Source organism: Bos indicus, chromosome 22 (assembly GCF_029378745.1).
Source record: "Bos indicus isolate NIAB-ARS_2022 breed Sahiwal x Tharparkar chromosome 22, NIAB-ARS_B.indTharparkar_mat_pri_1.0, whole genome shotgun sequence".
In the NCBI taxonomy this organism is placed as follows: Eukaryota; Metazoa; Chordata; class Mammalia; order Artiodactyla; family Bovidae; genus Bos; species Bos indicus.
Window position 1 is genome coordinate 15003851 of NC_091781.1, and position 19196 is coordinate 15023046.

Here is a 19196-nt window from a genome sequence, read left to right on the forward strand (position 1 = left end):
TAGTTTGCCCAAGGTTACATGGAAGGAGAAGAAGGAGATGAAGATGGGATTTCAGCCCAGGCAGCTTGACTCTCAAGACCAAACCAGGGAACGCTTGCCTGGGGAAGGCGAGTTGCCCCAGGCTCAGAGCGCTCTCTGGTAGCCTAGTCAGAAATGTCTGGGACAGGACTTCAGGCCAACAGGCTCTCCCCTCATCATCCTGTTGACCAGGCAGATTCTGCAACAGGCGAGATGGTTGCAGCGGGGCGTCCTCTCTTCCTCCAGGGGCAGAGCCAGCTGAAGGTGCAGCATCTTGGTTGCACCAAGACGTTTTGGTTTTGCATTTCTGAGCTGGTCTAAGATAGTTTTCCACTGGCACTTAGCTATACTGGTTTATAAGGCAATCGATGGACCTTCTGAACAGTCGAGGCCTACAGTAGGGGTAGGGAGAGAGGAATGGCCAGGGACTATAATAGGAACAAAGGAAGAGCAAGTCAGGAGTCAAAGTGTGACTTCACTATCGACTTTACAAAAACAGAAGGGTTTTTAAGGGACTGATGTGAATAATCATATGCCATCAAGTTAGATGGCAAAGATGAAGTGAGTAAATTCTTAGACACAAACCATAAAGACATACTCAGGAAGAAATGGACATTATGAACAGACTTACAAGTAGAGGGATTGAATTAGTGATTTTAAAACTTCCCTCGAAGAAAAATTCAGGCCCATATGGATTCACTGGTAAATTATACCAATCTCTTAACCAAGCATTTTAGACATGAGTTTTTAGACATGGTTTCTTAGACATGACTCAAAAAGCATAGTTCATAAAAGTGAAGGTAGATCAGTTAGACTTTGTTAATATAAAAACTTTTTTTTTTTGCTTCAAGTGATACTACTAAAATGGAAGACAATCCACAGAATGGGAAAAAATAGTTTCTGATCATATATCTGATAAGGGACTTGTATCCTGAATATAATCAAAGATATGGTCTTTCTAGTAGTCATGTATATGAGAGTTGGACCATAAAGAAGGCTGAGTGCTGAAAAATTGATGCTTTTGAATTTTGTTGTTGGATAAGACTTTTGAGTCTCTTGGAAAGCAAGGAGCTCAAACTTGTCAATCTTAAAGGAAATCAACCCTGAATACTCGTTAGAAGGACTGGTGCTGAAGCTGAAGCTCCAGTACTTTGGCCACGTGATGCAAAGAGCCAACTCATTGAAAAAGACCCTGATGCTGGGAAAAATTGAGGGCAGGAGGAGAAGAGCTCGACAGAGGATGAGATGATTGGATGGCATCACTGATTCAATGGGCACGAACTTGGGCAAACTCCAGGAGAGAGTGAGGGACAGGGAAGTCTGGTGTGCTGCAGTCCATGGGGTCATGAAGAGTCGGACATGATTTGATGATGAACAACAACAACAATCCCGAATATATAAGAACTCTTACAACACAGTCATCAGAGGACAATCTAATTTTAAACTGAGTAAAGGATCTGAGTAGACGTTTCTCCAGAGAAGATATACAAATGACCATCAAGCACATGAAAAGATGCTCAGCATCTTAGTGGTCATGAGTCATTAGAGAAATATCAGTCATAATAGCATAGCACTTCACATCCACTAGGAATGGCTATAACCAAAGCCACAGAAAATAGCAAGAGTTGGTGAAGACATGGAGAAATTGAAATGCACATATCTTGCAGGTGAGAATGCAAAGTGGAAGGTTCCCTTTGGACAGGAGCTTGGCAGTTCTTCAGAAAGTGAAATGTGCTGTCTTTTTTGGCCAGTCATTCCCCTTCTAGGAGAACTGAAAACGATTTCACATGAAAACTTGCACATGAGTGCTCATAGCCGTATTACTTGTAAGACCTGAAAAGAGGGGGGAAAAAAACAAATATCCATCAACTGATGAATGGACAAACAAAATGTGAAATATCCATACAATGGAGTATTATTCATCAACAAAAAACTAAAATACTGATTGATATTGCAACATGGATGTGACTTGAAAAACAGTTTAGTAAGTAAAAGAAGCCAGACACAAAAGGCCATCTGTTGCATTGATATGGTCCCATTTATGAGAAATGTCTAGAACAGGCAAATCCATGTAGGGAGCTAGTAGATGAGTGGTTGCCTAGAGTTCAGAGAAGAGGAAGGATGGACATGGGCTTTCTTTTGGGGGTTATGAAAATGTTCTGATGTTAGATTGTAGTGATGCTTGCCCAATTCTGTGGCTATATACTAAAACCCACTGAATGATACAGTTAAAGTGGACGAATTTTAGAGTATGTGAAAGTCAATAAAACTGTTAAAAATTACAGGGAACTAGTTAAAAACATGGTAAAAGTATATAAAGAATAACTCTACAGCTACTTAAATTAACAGTGTGCTTTATATACTCCAGTACAGAAGGTTATCCACACTATAGTAAGTGAGGGGTAAAGCAGATTATAATTCATTATCAGTTCAGTTCAGTTACTCAGTTGTGTCCGACTCTGTGACCCCATGGACTGCATACAGCATGCCAGGCCTCCCTGTCCATCACCAACTCCTGGAGCTTGCTCAAACTCATGTCCATTGAGTCGGTGATGCCATCCAACCATCTCGTCCTCTGTCATCCCCTTTTCCTCCCGCCTTCAATCTTTCCCAGCATCAGGGTCTTTTCCAATAAGTCAGCTGTTCGCATGAGGTGGCCAAAGTACTGGAGCTTCAGCTTCAGCATCAGTCCTTCCAATGAATATTCAGGACTGATTTCAAGATTGACTGGTTTGATCTCCTTGCAATCCAAGGGACTCTTTAAGAGTCTTCTCCAACACCACAGTTCAAAAGCATCAGTTCTTTGGCACTCTGCTTTCTTTATGGTCCAACTCTCACATCCATATGTGATTACTGGAAAAACCATAGTTGTGACTAGATGAACCTTTGTTGGCAAAATAATGTCTCTGCTTTTTAATATGCTGTCTAGATTGGTCATAGCTTTTCTTCCAAAGAACAAGCATAATCTCAGTATTATAGAAATAAATGAAGTATGTGTGTGTGTGTGTGTACAGAAAATAAAATTTGGAAAGATATATTTTGAGAGAGTAATTTTCACTGAGTACTGCATAATAAGCTATTCTTTCTCAAATTTGCATTTAATCTTTGAAAAAGTGATACAATCACATGACATAAAAATCAAAAGCTCTTAAGGACTAGTGAAAAATCTCCTCCAAGCCACCCAGTTCCCCTCCTAGAGAGCAACTCGTGTTGGCTGAGCATCCCTTGGGAGAATTTGACATGCATGGAGGGTGCTCTCATTGTGTCCAGCACCTTAATTTTCTCATGTAACTATGAATCTTGTCCATACTGAGATGTAACAAAAATCCCCAATCTTTTTTTAATGGCTAAACAGCTCTTCATTCTCTAGATGTATCATTTGAAAGACTTTTTTGTTCATGCTCTTCCTCATTTATTTATTTTTGCATTTAGCAGATATTTCACTTGTAATCAGAAAGAGATCAAGCTATTTCTCCAAAAGAAGTACCTGCGGTGAGGATTCAGATCTAAGAAGAGTGAGCCCCCAGGAGGGTGGACAGGCTGCATGAGGAGCCCCGGAAACCCTGGACGTGACAGCAGGTCAGTGAGAAAGAGGGGCGCGCCCTGCATCATCGGGCAGGGACCTGGGAGAGATGCTCTAACCTAGAAGGCAGTCCAGGCAGCATTTAAGAATAAAATACCTCATCCTTTTTTCCCTCTTAATCTCTCCAACCCAGACTTCTCAGGTACCACGTGTGGGAAAGAATCTGTGTGCCCATGCAGGAGACATAAGAAACGTGGGTTTGGTCCCTGGGTGGGGAAGATCCCCTGGAGGAGGGCAAAGCAACCCACTCCAGTATTCTTGCCTGGGAAATCCCATGGACAGAGGAGCCCAGCGGGCTGTAGTCCATGGGGCTGCAGAGAGTTGGACATGACTGAACGACTGAGCAACAGTCTCCCCAGATATGAGGAGAATTTGAGATTTACTGGGGAGGTGGAGCCCAAATTCATTTCCCAAGGGCTGCTCCCGACTTCATACTCACTCATAATCTTTCCTGCTCTCCAGTCCAGCAGGGACTAAAGAGGACTTGCTGCCCTGGCCGCAGTGCTGGGTGCCCTGGGAGCCTTCTGGGAACCTCCCTGTTTAGTCCTTCTGGAGCCTCTCGGGGCATCTAACCTACACTCTGCAGAAGTTCTGGAAGCCACTTGGTTTTGCTTTTCACTCCCCAGCCCACTGCTGCCCCTGACCTTGCTGTCTGACCTTGAACACGCTACTCCAGCCCTTCTGTGCCTTCCCTGCTTTGCTGTCTCACCAGCAGGAAGTCAAGGGCCACATGTAGCCATCATCATTGGCGTCCTAGTACTGAGGCAGGGCAGCCTGTGTTGGCTGCACACCGCCCTTTGGGGAGCAGAGGGAAGGGCCAGTTGTGTGGGAGCAGGGGATGGGGCAGGAAGGGCCCCTTTGGTGAGTGAACCCTTCTCCTTGAGGGACTCTCCCATACCCTAGGTCCTTCTTGCCCTCTATTTATTTGACCTTCCTGCTGGCTCTACCTGCCTCCACCCAGGCCCTTTCCAGCTTGGTGGCCACCAGCCCTTCTGTGCGTGGGGCCAGGAAAGAGGGAGAAAGGAAGAGATTCTTACAGTGATGACTCTTAGTGTAGAGATCAGCTCCCAGTCAAGTCTGGGACAGTCATACCCTGTGCCTTGTTAGTTTGCTGCTTACTGAGTCAAAAAAAAAAAAAGCCCAACAGGCTTCATGGTTGCCCTACAACTTTCCTGTTATTTCTTCACATGAACTCTCCCCTGCCCTGCCCCTCCATTGGCCTCAATTCCAATCTGCCAGACTCCTGCCTCCATGACCTCTCAGGGTGCTGACCCTGGCTGACCTCTGCCCTGGGGCTGCCCTGGTTCTACAGGTTCACACTTCTTTCTTTGCCACTGAACTGGTTTCTTCCTGACACCCCACAACCCCGACCCGGGCCATTGCACCCCTGGGCCAGTGACTCCAGAGGTTTCTCGCAAGAGCCGCCTCCAGCCCTCCATCTGGACTGGGCGCAAACACTTGGTTCCTGGAATCCTGACCTGGGCTGGCGTGTGACCAAGGTCGGGGCTCAGCCTGCCTCCCTGGAGCAAGTTTGCTGGGGATTTCTGATTAATAAGTTGTCAAATAGAAAAGGAGTCATAGGACCCAGCGTCCCAGCTGAGGAAGAAATTACATTTCTGGAAGTTGGCCCAGAATAAGGACCAGATATTTTCTTTTGCAGGAGCTTACACTTGACCACGCTCAGAGGAGGAATTGTCTCATAGAGATTTCAGTCTGGAGCTAGAGGCAAGGACTTGGGACCCATCCTGACAATGAAAGCAACCCCACAGATGCACTGGGATTTTCACTGGAGCGTCTGTAGGGGCTTTATAAACAGCAGTGAATCTTCACAGACCCCTTCACAGGGAGCCAGGTAGGAAGGAGGCTTCTCTCTTTGGAGATGGAGGTACCAAGCTGGGAGGTGATTTATCTGAGAGCGTGAAATGCCAGTGACCAACAAGGAAATGCGTTTTCAAGCATCCAGTTGAACCCACAGTTCTTTGATGCTGACAGACTACTTATTTGTTTTTGTTTTTTTTTTTTAAACAGACTACTTATTTGAAACAATGGTGACTAACAGCATTTATCAAGCACCTTTTATAGGCTGGACTCTGGTGAAGATGTTTTTTGTAATTCATCCTCACAGTATTCTTAAATGCCAGTACCATGATCATGCCCATTTTACAGATGAGGAAACTGAGGTTCAGAGAAGTTCCATGTCTCACTCAGGTTACATATCTGGCAAGTGAAAGAACTGTGATTGTAACCTAGCTCTCTCTCTGCTAAAGGTGGTGCCTTTCTCTCTGTTTTACTTCTCAGTCTAGCAAGCAGTTTTAACTACATATCAACAACCTCAAAAAATGTTCCTACTCTTTGATCCAGCTAACCCACTTCTGACAACCATTCTCATGAAATAATTCTGAGTGCAAAATAAGTGTCTTAAGATTCAATGTGGCTAAGCACACACTGGTGTGTACCCCACTTCTTCCCTAAATCCCACTGAAATGGCGGAAGAGATTCAGAAATAAAGATTGCTTGAGGTTGTGGGCAGTCAGGAGGAGGGGGAATCAATGTCCAGAAGATTAAGGAATTTCCAGGGAACATAAGAGAAATATAAGAACAGATTGGTGAAGAAATGAAAACAAAGCTGTAATGGTTAAATGAATAATTGTTTGCAGAGTGAATGCTCCCAGCAGAATTCTAGAACAGAGGCAATATGACCATGAAAGCATGAGCTAGAGGTGGACTGGAGAGCGGCGAGTGGTTCCTTTCCACTGTCCGCTTTCTGCTCCCTGCACACAGTCACCCGAGGCTGGCCCCTGTATCAGCCACTGCTTCTCTGCCAGAGGAATGGGATTCTCACAGGGCTAAGCACGTGCTCCTCCAGCCACCGACAGCATTCAGCCCAGAAGCCCATCTACTTTATTAACAGCTATGTAAGAATTTCCAGATTTTTCAGAAAAGCCAGAGCCTGAGATTGCTGCATAGAGGCGTGGAGGTCCTCCTGGAGAAAGAAGCCAGGGCAATAAGCAATGGCATCTGTTTCTTTTTCTTTAACACGTTTGTGCAGAATCCTTTAGCTCGGTCTTCTAGCTTACTAGTTTAGTTCTTAGTTATCTATTTAGCATATTTTTTGAGTTTTTAAAACTTTGTCAGTCATTGTTTTAATTCTCAAGAACTCGTATTGGATCTTTTTCAGAGAGGTTTTTTTATTGGAATGTAGTTGCTTTACAATGTTATGTTAGTTTCTGCTGTACAATGAAGTGAATCAGCTACACACATGCCTGTGTGCTTAGTCCCTCAGTCGTGTTCGGCTCTTTGCGATCCCGTGGACTGTAGCCCGCCAGGCTTCTCTGTCCATGGGGATTCTCCAGGCAAGTATACTGGAGTGGGTTGCCATGTCCTCCTCCAGGGGATCTTCCTGACCCAGGGATCAAACCCAGGTCTCCTGCATTGCAGGTGGATTCTTTACCAGCTGAGCCACCAGGGAAGCCCATATGTATGCATATATCCCCTCTTTTCTGGATTTCCTTCCCATATAGGTCATCACAGAGGATTGAGTAGAGTTCCCTGTGCTACTCTCAGTAGGTTCTCCTCGGTTATCTACTTTATACATAGCATCAATAATGTATAAATGTCAATACCAATCTCCCAATCCATCCCACCCCCACCCGTTCCCCCTTTGGCATCCATATATTTGTTCTCTATGGCTGTATCTGTATTTCTGCTTTGCCCAAAGTTTCATCTAGAGGTTTTAGTTTTAAGTGGGTGTGATATTTTCTTCTCTCTGGGTTATTCATTTTAATTCCTTAGAGTTTTCGTCTGTTTGGGGTATTCTCTTTTCTTGGAGTCTGTTCTATTTTTGTGCCTCTCTCAGACTCTGGCTTTTCTTTTTCTTTTAATAATGAAATTTTAAAAATAATTGTATTTATTTATTTATGACTGTGCTGGGTCTTCCTTGCCACGTGGTCTTTTCTCCAGTTGCAGACGGCAGGGGCTGCTCTTCACTGCAGTGGACGTCGTGGTGGCTTCTCTGTTATGGGGCACGGGCTCTAGGGCGCTCTGGCTTCAGTGGTTGTGGCACATGGGTTCAGTAGTTGCAGTTCCCAGGCTCTAGAGCACAGGCTCAGTACTTATGGCACACGGGTTTAGTTGCTCCACAGCATGTGGAATCTTCCCAGATCAAGGATTGAACCTGTGTCTCCTGCAATGGCAGGCGGATCCTTTACCACCGAGCCACCAGCGAAGCCCCTGACTTTTCTGGTTATTTGAAATATGGTTGTTTTTTTTAAAAGGTTATCATAGGCCTTTCTGTGTTTGAGGACTAGTCTCCCCAGCGTGGTCACCATCAGCCACACGTGCGTTACTGAGTGTGTGCAAAGTGGTTAGTCTGCATTGACAAGCACTGTAAGTATCAAACACACGCAGGGTTAAAAATGTCTTGCTGGGGTTCCCTGGTGGCTCACTGGTGAGGAGTCCCCCTGCCAGTGCAGGAGATGCGTGTTCAATCCCTGGTCCAGGAGAACCCCACATGCCGTGGAGCAACTAAGCCTGTGTGCACAACTGCTGAGGCCGTGCTCTGCAACGAGAGAGGCCGCCGCAGTGAGCAGCCACGCACACAACTGGAGAGAAGCCACTGCGCGCCACAGCTAGAGAAAAGTCCGCACAGCAGCCAAGCCCCAGCACAGCCAAAAACTTATAAATAAATAATGTTTAAAATGCCTTTTTATTTACCTGGATTAAAATAGCTCATTCATAACTTTATATTAAATAAACACTGAACTGATAATATTTTGGATATGTTGGGTTAAATAGAGGATATTGAAATTAATCTCACTTGTTTCTTTTCATTTTTTTTTTCTTAAATGTAGCTACCAGAAAATGTAACATTTTATCTAGGGCTCATATTCTATTTCTACTGGATGGCGCTGAGTCAGTAGAGAGAAAACAGCCCTTTGGTTTGAGAGAACAAGGACCCAGATCTGGAGGAGACTTTGAAGCAAACGGGAGCTCTTTTCTGGATTTCCTTTCCATATAGGAAGGAAAATCTGCTTCGTGTTAGAAAGGAGAAGGGAAAGTAACACATTAGGATGAGGACAGGCAAATGTAGCCTGGAGCTGGGTCTCAGGGGACAGAGGGAACGGAGAGAGGATGGGAGGGAGGCCCAGGAACAGGCAGGAGCCGGAGACCAGGGAGACAGATGGCCAAGCAGGAACGACCCGAGCCCCTGGGGCAGGGTCGGCAGTAAGTTTTGCCAGCAGTAAAGTGAGGTCGATAAATTTTAAATGGGTATTTTTTAAAAATTAAAAAGAATCTTTATTTTATATTGGAGTATAGTTGATTAACAACCTTGTGTTAATTTCGGCTGTACAGCAACGTGATTCAGTTATACATGTACACATTTCTTTTTCTCAAATTCTTGTCCCATCTAGCTCATTACAGAGTGTTGAGCAGAGTTCGCTGTGCTATGCAGTAGGTCCTTGTTGGTTATTAAATGGATTCTTGATCTGTGCTGTCTGTCATACCCCTCTGCTGTCCCCGCACCCCAAGGACAGACTGTGGGTGGGGGATGCCTTGTCCCTACTCGGGCAGCAGTGCTGGGTGAGGACAATGAAGTGTGCAAGCAATGGCCTGAAAGTACGAGGTGAGGAGGGAAAGTGAGGAGCGAGGGTGCCAGCCGAGGGGTCAGGCAAGGGCCAGGACGACGTGACAGGTACCCAGAAATCCTTGGAAGGATCCCCAGGAGCAGGGGTCCCCAACCTCTGGGCTGTGGACGGACTGGTACCTCCTTTCAGAACAGTGGCTGCATTTGATTATTTATTAGAAATAAATTGCACTGGAAATATAATACACTTGAATCATCCCCACACCACCCCCTCCCCGGTCCATGGAAAACTTGTCTTCCTTGACAATTGGGGAAGGGTTGGGGGCCACCGCCTAGGAGCACTGGACTGCTGGCAGGGAGGTTCACAGCTGAAGATTCTCATTTGGTTTTGAAGGGAAGGACCACCGCAGCCGGCTGGCCAACCTCACTAGCTCGCCACGTGACATGGGGTGTTTGCAATACCCTCCAGGGTGCTGGGCAGCCGGCAGCGGAAAAGTTTGTTAGCAGTGCTGACTGGGAGGGTGAGGAGGTGGGACCGAGCTGTGCCAGATGCCACCTCAGTGAATAGCACAGAAAGATCTCCGGTCTCGGGCTTGACGCCCGCAGGCCCAGGGTCCCCTGGGGTCCCCAGCCCTGGCGAATGGCACACTCCTATTGCTCCCCCACCCCCAGAAGACTACAGCTTTCTCATCTTTGTCACCAACCCTTCCTCAGCTCTCCAGCTTGACTTTGCCACTTGCTTCCTATGGAGCCCCTGACCGACACCAGGAAGTACCATACATTCACTTCTGTACGCTTAAGGGAGAAAGCAGAGTGGAAATACGCATTTGGATTTACAGAATCCTGGAGAGGTACGTGAGAAGCTACTAAAAGCAGCGAGTGTAGTGGGAGGAATCAGGGAACCGGGACGGGGTGGAGCAAGAGTCCCCATTGTATCCATGTTATTTTGAACCCATGTGGATTATTACCTGTCAGAGAAAATTAAGCTGGAAAGAATCTTCTCTACCCCAGGTTGCATTATTTGGGGGAACTGTGGACAGAAATAAAAACACACAACATAAGAGCTGTGAGTGTCAGTTGTATTCGGGGACTTAACGAGGACTGTAGCCCAGGACACAGCCTCTCAGGTTGCTCTGAGAAATTCTTCTGGGGGAGTGAGCAGTGGGGACAGCACATATGTGATTTTGGAGAAGGATACCAGCAATGAAACACACATCTCAGTAGAAGGCGACTGCGCCTCACGAGAAACAGACATCTTAGTTAGCGAACTTGGTGCTTTTCCAAGTATGGGAGGACATGAGAACTTGGGTTCATAAAATTTTCTCCTGAAAACATCTGTAACTAACTGAAGGCTTGTTCTGCCAGTTTTCCCAGAGCCCAGAGCGCCTCATTCCTGATCTCTACCCTGAATTCCTCTCAGGGTGTGTTGAAGGTCAGTGACGGCAGGGGCGGGTGACTCAATCCCCATACAGCTGGATGGCAAGCCACCTGCTTCGGTTGGTGGCGGAATTGACTCAATCCCGTCTAGGCCTTTCACCGAGGACGCTCCGGATCCTGAGCGAGAGGAACTACAGCACTGCACCCCCTCTGCCGCAGCCAGGTACCACCTGCCTCTCTCCCTCCTGTCCTTCCAGGGCTCTGGCTTCAGCCACCAGTGTCCTTCCACCAGGAGAGATCACAGAACCGAAACACACAAGTGACAGACGGGGGGGACCAGCCCCCCAAGCCAGCACCATGGAGAGACAGCTTCCACCCTGCTTGCTCCAACTTTAACAGGTGCTGTTCAGTCTGTGCTTCCTGCCACTGGAAGTTTCCAAAAGGCCCAGCAAGACCCATTCCTCTGGCTCACTTGCCATGTGAAACACCCCAGGCATGTGACCAGAGCCTGGAAAATGTCCCCCCACACCCTTCTCTAAGTCTGACCTCAGGGCCTCACCTCCCAGGTGAGGGTGACAGAGACACGGAGCCCAGAACCACACCCTGGAGGACCTCATCTGCACGTAGAGAGCTTTGACCTTTGCTATTTCCCATCAGCTCTGTGGACTCATCAGAGGAACCAGCTGGGGAACAAAACTGCATTCACCGAGCTTGGCATCGGTTCCCTCATTAATCCTCCGAGTCACAGTTACGGGGCAGGGAGGGGCCGTGTGCTCTCACAGCCTTTCAACCACAACAGTGGGTAATGACCTGCCGGCGTCGTGCGTGAGTCATGAGCAGAGTGAGGTCTAAGCCCCGTCTCTGGACCCAGGTGCGCATCTCCTTGTGCTCAGCCGGGCACCCAGGTCTAGAGGATGCCCTTTCCTCCCTTCACGTGGCTCCCGACTTCCTCTGGGGAGGCAGGTGAAATGGACACACAGATCGACCCAGCAGCTACATAAGTGGTGTGACCTCAAGTTCAAAGACGAAGATGTTCCTTCCGCCGCAGGCTTACAACCGCCCAGATGGTTCGCCTTCGTCCCCCTTTAGGGGGTGGGCACATCTCCTGGCAGCTCTGGCAAAAGTGAGCACCTGGTCCGGACGCTTGGGAAATACTGGGCGAGGGCAGCCTGTGTGTCCCTGAAGCAGTGTCCCTGGGCCTTGCTCAGATGTCCCCTCCCTCCATTCAGGTAGCAGCCCAGGATAGTTCATCAGTCAGCTAAGCCCTGGGCAGAGGCTGGTGTGGGTCCGTTTTACTTGGGTAGCAGGGAGTCACAGAGCATCCCTGGAGAGGTCGGGCCTGTCCATCTCAGAGGCAGATCCAAGGGCAGGAGGGATCCTCGGCTGAGGCCAAGCCGTGGAGAGAGCTGGGGGGTGACGGGGGGAGGCCCTCCACAAGGACTGAGGACACACGGGGCCCCAGATTCATGCTGAGCTTCGGGTGAAAGCCTTGTCCCCTGTTCCATCAGCTACCCCATTTACCTGGTGCTAGACTCGGGGCAAAACCGTCTTCATGTGGACTCAGTTTCCACGTGGACATCTGACAGTCAGCGAGGTGAACCGCCCGGAAATGGTTGAGCTGGAATTTGAGCCCTTATCTGCCTGGAGCCTAACTGTCCCCACTTTCCAGAACATTCCTTCACTTTTAGCCACAGATCTGAGCAGGTTTGGGGGAGGGAGGAAGAGAGGAGGAATGAAGGGGGCCAGCTCAGAGGCAGAGAGGAAATGGTGAGGTCCAGGCTCGGCGGGAAATCCTGGTCACATCTACAAATGCCATCAGCACAGAAACGGAACTATTTTAATGTCAAGGCCCCATGCACCCCACCCCCCTCCTAATGGCCAGGGTAGAATACATTTTCAGTTGACCTTTAAATTACATGTTCTTTCAGCTGTTGGAGCCTTAGTGAACCTCTGGGTCTTCCTAAATTAAGCCTTTGAAATGAAAATAATGATAATTTCAGGTAACAAAGCCAGTATGCTTCTAGAAGTATATTGTAACTAGAAGTCTCTCTTGATCTCTGAGACCCATACTGTTCTTGCTCACCTGGCCCCTGCTTTTAGTGGACTTGCTGGAAGGAGCTCCAGAGAAGAGGGGTATCCTGATAAATTTTGGGCCAACAAATGCAGAGGAGGGAGGCAGCCTGAGCAGAAGCTGATGGCCATACATCCGGCAGTGCCTGCCAAGTCCTTGGACAGTCGGCCTCATCGGGCTGTTCTGTGTTGCCTGCGGGCTCCCTCTGCCAGGGGGTCACGGAGCGTTCTGGAGCTGTGTCCACTTTGTGGTGTAGGACTCGCCTCCCCGCTCCAAAATTCCCTAGGGAAACTTCCCACGCAAAACAAGTCGAAAATGCTTGCCAGTCTCTGGGACAGTCTCTTTCAGCTCTGCCTTGCTGGGTGACCTTGAGCAGGTTACTTAACTTCCCTCCTGTTTTCTTATCTGGGAGAGGAATAGGACACTAGCATAACCTAGGATGGAGAGTACGGTGTTGTCAGCAGAGTTTACAGATAAGGACTTGGAAAGGACAAACACCTTTGCCCAAGGTCATGGAGTGTAGCGGCCAGGACTTGAAGGCACCTGGGCCTGCTCCAAGCACTGTTATCTGAGTCAGGCCACACCTCCTCCCAGAAGCCCTGCAGGCCTGAATTTCTATCCCTGACCTCCGCTTAGGTTCTTTGGGATTGAAGCTGGGGCCACACTTAGTCATGCTCCCCAACCCCCCATGTGGGTGGGTGGACTTTTGCTGTTGTTCACCAGCAGTTGGTGGGCCTAGCAGGGAGGTTGCCGAAGAAGTTACAACAAGGAAACTGAAACGTGAGAACAAGATTAGAAACGGAGTTGGGATGCTTGGACCCGGGCCGGAAGGGACACATTCCGCCAGAAACACCTGTGTTCTCCCTGGCCTTTGAGTCACCTCCTGGGGGGACAGGCCCCAGGCATGGCGACAGGGGAGGCAGGCCCACAGGGCCAACACGTGGGTGACTGAGCACTGAGCCTGGCCAGTCCTCAGGGATGTGATCTCATTTAATCTCCACAGCAACCCTAGGAGATGATGATCAGTGTGCGTTTTACAGACCAGGAAGCTGAGGTCCATTAAATAAGGTGCGCAAAACTGAGGAAGATTTAACCCCGGTCTGCCAGGCCCAGAGTCTCTGGGTGACAGCTGTCCTCAGGGTAGCAGTGACCTTCACCTGCCCAGCCTGGGTTCCTTCCCGTGGCGTAAGTCTCATAACTCTTTGACCCAGAGGCACAGGGAAACTGAAGCAGAGCTGGGATTCCAGGAGGAGAGGGATTGAAGAGGAAGCAAAGAGGGAGACTGAAAAGTTAAGGAAGAGAAACAGAAAGAAGTGAGAAACAGGGAATTCAAATCCCTCTTTCTGCAGCCCACTGAGGCAACGCATGAGAGGCGGCTGGAAGTGACAGCAGACAACATCGCAACGTGCTACCTGCTCGCAAAACAAGAAGACAGACCCATTCGCCAGCCGCGGGAACAGCTGCTTTCCTTTATCCTTTCTCTACGGCTCAGAGATGGGTGAGCTCAGGAGAGAAACACAAGCAGTGGGGAAGTTTCCCAGATGGTAGGAGACTTGGGCTGGGGGAGAGCAGGCAGCCCAGAGCAGAGCTGGGTCAGATTTATTCAAACCCAGGGGGACCTGCAGATGCTGGCTGATGGGGTAAGGCCATGACACATACAGACAGGACATGGGGTTGGGGCCATCCTCCCCAGGCCTCCATCTTGGGTCCTCCTCTCTGCAACCCAAAACTGGGACCCTCGCACCCCATCCCCTCAGGGCCCCGGTACTCCCTGCTGGCTGGCATTCTAGCTTTGACCTTGATTAGACCAATGAAAGACACTGGGATTGCCTTGACCAGCTCCCACATCCCTTTCAGGTGGAGTAGGAAGGTAGACAGGTAGTTTTTTTGCGGTCCTGAGCAAGTTTACTTTTTGTTTCTGTGTGACTTTATATCTCCCCAAAGGGTCTAGAAACCTCACAGGGCTCCCTGGAGGACTGGTCAGGCCTTGGCAGGACCTCACTGCCACCTCATTGTCCCAGATGGAGACCAGGAAGACCTGGCTTGAGAGCGAGGTCAGTGGGGGCTGTGTGGATTGAAGCGCTGCTCACGTCCATGGGCTGAACTTAGGGGCAGGTCCGCTTTTTGCTGGGCAGGAGTCAGGCTTCTCAAGACGTTCCATGGCTGGGAACTCCTAGGTCAGATCTAGGTGGAGCCTCAGGGCCCGGGGGTTGGGGAGTGGCAGGGGGAGGCTGGCCAATGCTGATGGGCAGAGAAACCCCCATCGACAGGGAGTTTCTCCTAACTCTGCCCAGAACAGAAGGAAAAGCAACTCCAGCAACCAGAGGAGTAAGATAAGAGTGAGCAGTACAACGGGTAGGAAGAACGCTCTGGCTCTATTGCCCCTGGGAAGCCAGGAGAGGGTGTTTAAGGAAACTGCAAATAGATCCTCCCATGCCTTTGTGGATCCCTCCCACCTGCTCTGGCCAGGACGGGGGATAGACCAGGGGAGGGAGGGAGGGAGGCGGGGCCTTCAGCCCAGATGCTCTGGGAAGGGACCCTGGGGCCAAAGTATGGCAAGTCCTCCCTGTGAAATAAGAAGGGTTGAAGACCCCGATGCAGGGTCAGTCATTGTCACATCATGATTCTAGAACAGGCCAATATTGGGAGCCTCACCCCATGGCAGCTTGGGGGCCCTGCCCATCCTTCTGCTCCCAGAGGGCCAGTCATTCTCTCCTGGGTTCCTGGGTCATATCCCAGAGGGAGTCCACGTGACTGGCTCAGCTCAGATGACCTTCCCACTTCATGGGTCAGCCACCAGCAATGGGCAAGGCTCCCCTGGGACACCCTTCACCCAGCCATCCCTGGGGATGGTTGGCAGGCATCCCAGCTGACGAGGCGGGCCACACCCTAGGAGCTTGCCAAGGCTCAGGCTGGGTCCTCACCACTATCATCTAAGCAAATTGGGGAGCAAGTGGCTTCACTTCCCCAATGTGGGGTCAGCGACCCCACATGTCCCCTGGTGGTCCCCCATCCAAGAATCTCTGGCCATGTTGGGAGGACTTTGTTACTTCTGATGTTTTTCCTGTTTATCCTCAGTAGAGGTGTATGCAGGTCAGGGAGCAACCGTTAGAAATGGACATGGAACAACAGACTGGTTCCAAATAGGAAAAGGAGTACGTCAAGGCTGTATATTGTCACCCTGTTTATTTAACTTATATGCAGAGTACATCATGAGAAACGCTGGGCTGGATGAAGCACAAGCTGGAATCAAGATTGCCAGGAAAAATATCAATAACCTCAGATATGCAGATGACACCACCCTTATGGCAGAAAGTGAAGAGGAACTCAAAAGCCTCTTGATGAAAGTGAAAGAGGAGAATGAAAAAGTTGGCTTAAAGCTCAACATTCAGAAATCTAAGATCATGGCATCCGGTCCATCACTTCATGGGAAATAGATGGGGAAACAGTGGAAACAGTGTCAGACTTTATTTTGGGGGGCTCCAAAATCACTGCAGATGGTGATTGCAGCCATGAAATAAAAAGATGCTTACTCCCTGGAAGGAAAGTTATGACCAATGTAAACAGCGTATTCAAAAGCAGAGACATTACTTTGCCAACAAAGGTCCGTCTAGTCAAGGCTATGGTTTTTCCAGTAGTCATGTATGGATGTGAGAGTTGGACTATAAAGAAAGCTGAGCACCGAAGAATTGATGCTTTTGAACTGTGGTGTTGGAGAAGACTCTTGAGAGTTCCTTGGACTACAAGGAGATCCAACCAGTCCATCCTAAAGAAAATCACTCCTAAATGTTCATTGGAAGGACTGATGTTGAAGCTGAAACTCCAATACTTTGGCCATCTGATGCGAAGAGCTGACTCATTTGAAAAGACCCTGATGCTGGGAAAGATTGAAGGTGAGAGGAGAATGAGATGACAGAGGATGAGACGGTTAGATGGACATGAGTTTGAGTCAACTCTGGGAGTTGGTGATGGACAGGGAGGTCTGGCGTGCTGCAGTCCATGGGATCTCAAAGAGTTGGACACGACTGAGTGACTGAACTGACTGAAGTGAGGTGATAAAGCTGCTTCCCTGGTGGCCCAGGTGGTAAAGAATCCACCTGCAATACAGGAGACACAGGTTCAATCCCTGGGTTGGGAAGATCCCCTGAAGAAGGGAATGACAACCCACTCTAGTATTCTTGCCTGAAGAATCTGATGGACAGAGGAACCTGGTGGGCTACACTCCATAAGGTTGCAAAGAGTAGGACACTACTGAGCGACTAACACACACACACACACACACACACACACACACACACACACACACACACGTGATAAAAATGCCCCTAAGAAACTTCACATGAACAAAACTGCATTCTAAGACTTTGGAAAAAAAGAAAAAGGACCTGAGATTTATAATAGGCATGCCATTTGTGTGCAATAGGATGGTCCATGGTAGAGATCTTCCAAATAGCTGTGTGTCGCTATTCTAGCTCAGATCAGTCACCTGGATGACAAAAGGGATGCAAACCACAGCTCGCCGTGTAAACCTGGAAGCTCACGGTCCATCAGGCTGGGAGGATTGAGAGAGGGAGTACGTGTGAAGCCCTGAGAACAGGTCCCGGCATACCATGAGTAACTGCGTCCTCCTGTTCTACAGCTTGGGGATAAAAGGGGCTCTCCTGGTGTTTTTCTATTCCATCACCTCTCTCTGTTGTCACAGCCCATTCTGCCCATCCTGCGTGGGCAGGTGCAATCATTCTGAGCCCTGGTCCTCCCTGCCTTCCACCCTGAGCTGAGTTCACTCTCCTTGCTCACAGCCTCCTTCGCCAAGCAGGAGAGACTCAAGCCTGCCATCCCCTTGCCCCAGGAAGAAGACAAGGACGCTGCTCCGCCATCATGAACTGCACGACACGGGGCCAGTTACCTGACTCTTGTCTCAGTTTCCTCCTCTGTGAGTGGAGGCGAAGTATCACCTTCCAGGGGTGATGTGAGGTGTAGTGTCAGGCATCTGAGTGTCATATAATCCTCTGCTACTTCTATTATGAGTAGTAGTATGGTCACAGAAATTTTCTTAGCTTCTCCAGGGACCAGCTCCTCACTGTTGTTGCTGCCTACATGACTGACGTGACCTGGCCCATATTCATTCATCTGAGTCCACAAATATTTACCGAGTGCTGACTGTGTGCTACGCCCTGGGCGTATAGGGATGTGAGAGATGTTCAATGATCCTTTTTTTTTTGATTGAAAGTGTAGTTGATTTACGATATTATATTGGGTTCAGGTATGCAATATAATGACTCAGTATTTTTACAGATTATACTCCATTAAGTGATTACAAGATAATGGCTATAATTCCCATCAATACACCCTTCTTGCCTATCTATTTTATACATAGTAGTTCATATCCCTTAATCCCATATCCTTCACGTGCCCCTCCTTCTTCCCTGTCAAGTGGTTTCCTAAAATCTGTTTCTTTGGGATCTTATTGTCTCTACTTGGCCATATTGATGCTGGAATGACATCTACCCCTTAGCAGGCGCTTACCCTGTAATTATATGCACTTTTCTCAGTCAGACCCTTATACTGCCCTGAGCACTGAGCCTGACTCCCCATTTCCAGCTAAGGACTCTGAGGTGTGGGGAGGTCAGGTGACTTGCCCACACTAGTGAGCTTTAAATGGGGGCTGTTTTACCCCTAAGCTCTCTACCACACTCTGGGGGGCCTTCTTTTTAGAGCCCACCTCCCTGTTCTCAGGGGCCAACTTTCCTGGGCACAGTGAGACCCCACCTCAATCCTAGCCCTGAGAAACTGAAAATCCTTCATTAGCATTTAGCCTCAGCCACCAGAAAACCTTTCCTGTGATCAGGAGCATCAGCAGTCCGCTCCTGCCGTGGGCCTATGGGCATTCAGGTTGACTTTGGAGGTGCTGCATGGAAAATATTAGCCTGTGAGCTCAACAACTATTCAGAAATGCCTTCCAAAGAGGCACACACATTCCAGGAATCCTTGAGTGTGAAAACGGCAAATGAGGGTCCTGGTTCCAGGCATGAACTTAGGGACAAAGCAAATGCCATGTGTATCCTTCAGCCCTCAGATAGCTGGGAGTGGGTCATCTGGGAGACTCTCATGAGAAACGAAACCAGAAGATGTTGTTTTTCTGACTTTAGATCACTTCGGGCACGGAGGAAGAGCATGGGCAGCTGGCCCAGGACCCACCATATCACCTGAGCCAAGCAGGAGAGGCCCCTGCTCACCCTTGCAAATGCGCTTGCCTTTGTCACGTACGGAAGGCCCAGACCTACTGTCCCTCCCCCTGGTTCTTTCAGCCCCTGGTCCACACACAGTGAGCTGAGGGCCTGTGGTACCCAGCACGGCGCAAGGGCCTGTGGGGACGTGCCCGAGTCCTCGGGTAAACTAGCTCTTCTGCCTACTCTTTCTGTCCTTTGTCATGGTGGCATCTAATGCAGAATTTTGCAAAATGTAACCCACTGTATTAAAGACATGCCTGCCCTTTAATCCAGCAATTCTGATTTCAGGAATGTAGCTTTAGAATCAAGCATGTGAACCGATTCGGCTATAAG

General features: G+C 48.8%; 1 protein-coding gene across 5 annotated transcripts in view; it reads left to right on the forward strand.

Moving 5' to 3' along the window:
- POMGNT2 (protein O-linked mannose N-acetylglucosaminyltransferase 2 (beta 1,4-)) overlaps window positions 1–17652 on the forward strand; it is a 67629-nt gene extending 49977 nt beyond the window's left edge. Inside the window, exons 3-5 of one of the 5 annotated variants that reach the window (XR_011562954.1) lie at window positions 3451–3597; window positions 5262–14687; window positions 15838–17652. The gene's annotated coding sequence lies outside the window, so the exon portion shown is untranslated. Of the gene's footprint in view, window positions 1–3450; window positions 3598–5261 lie in introns of all 5 variants that reach the window. The other 4 variants (XR_011562953.1, XR_011562955.1, XR_011562956.1 and 1 more) reach the window with 4 other exon arrangements.
- Window positions 17653–19196: the final 1544 nt, after the last annotated feature.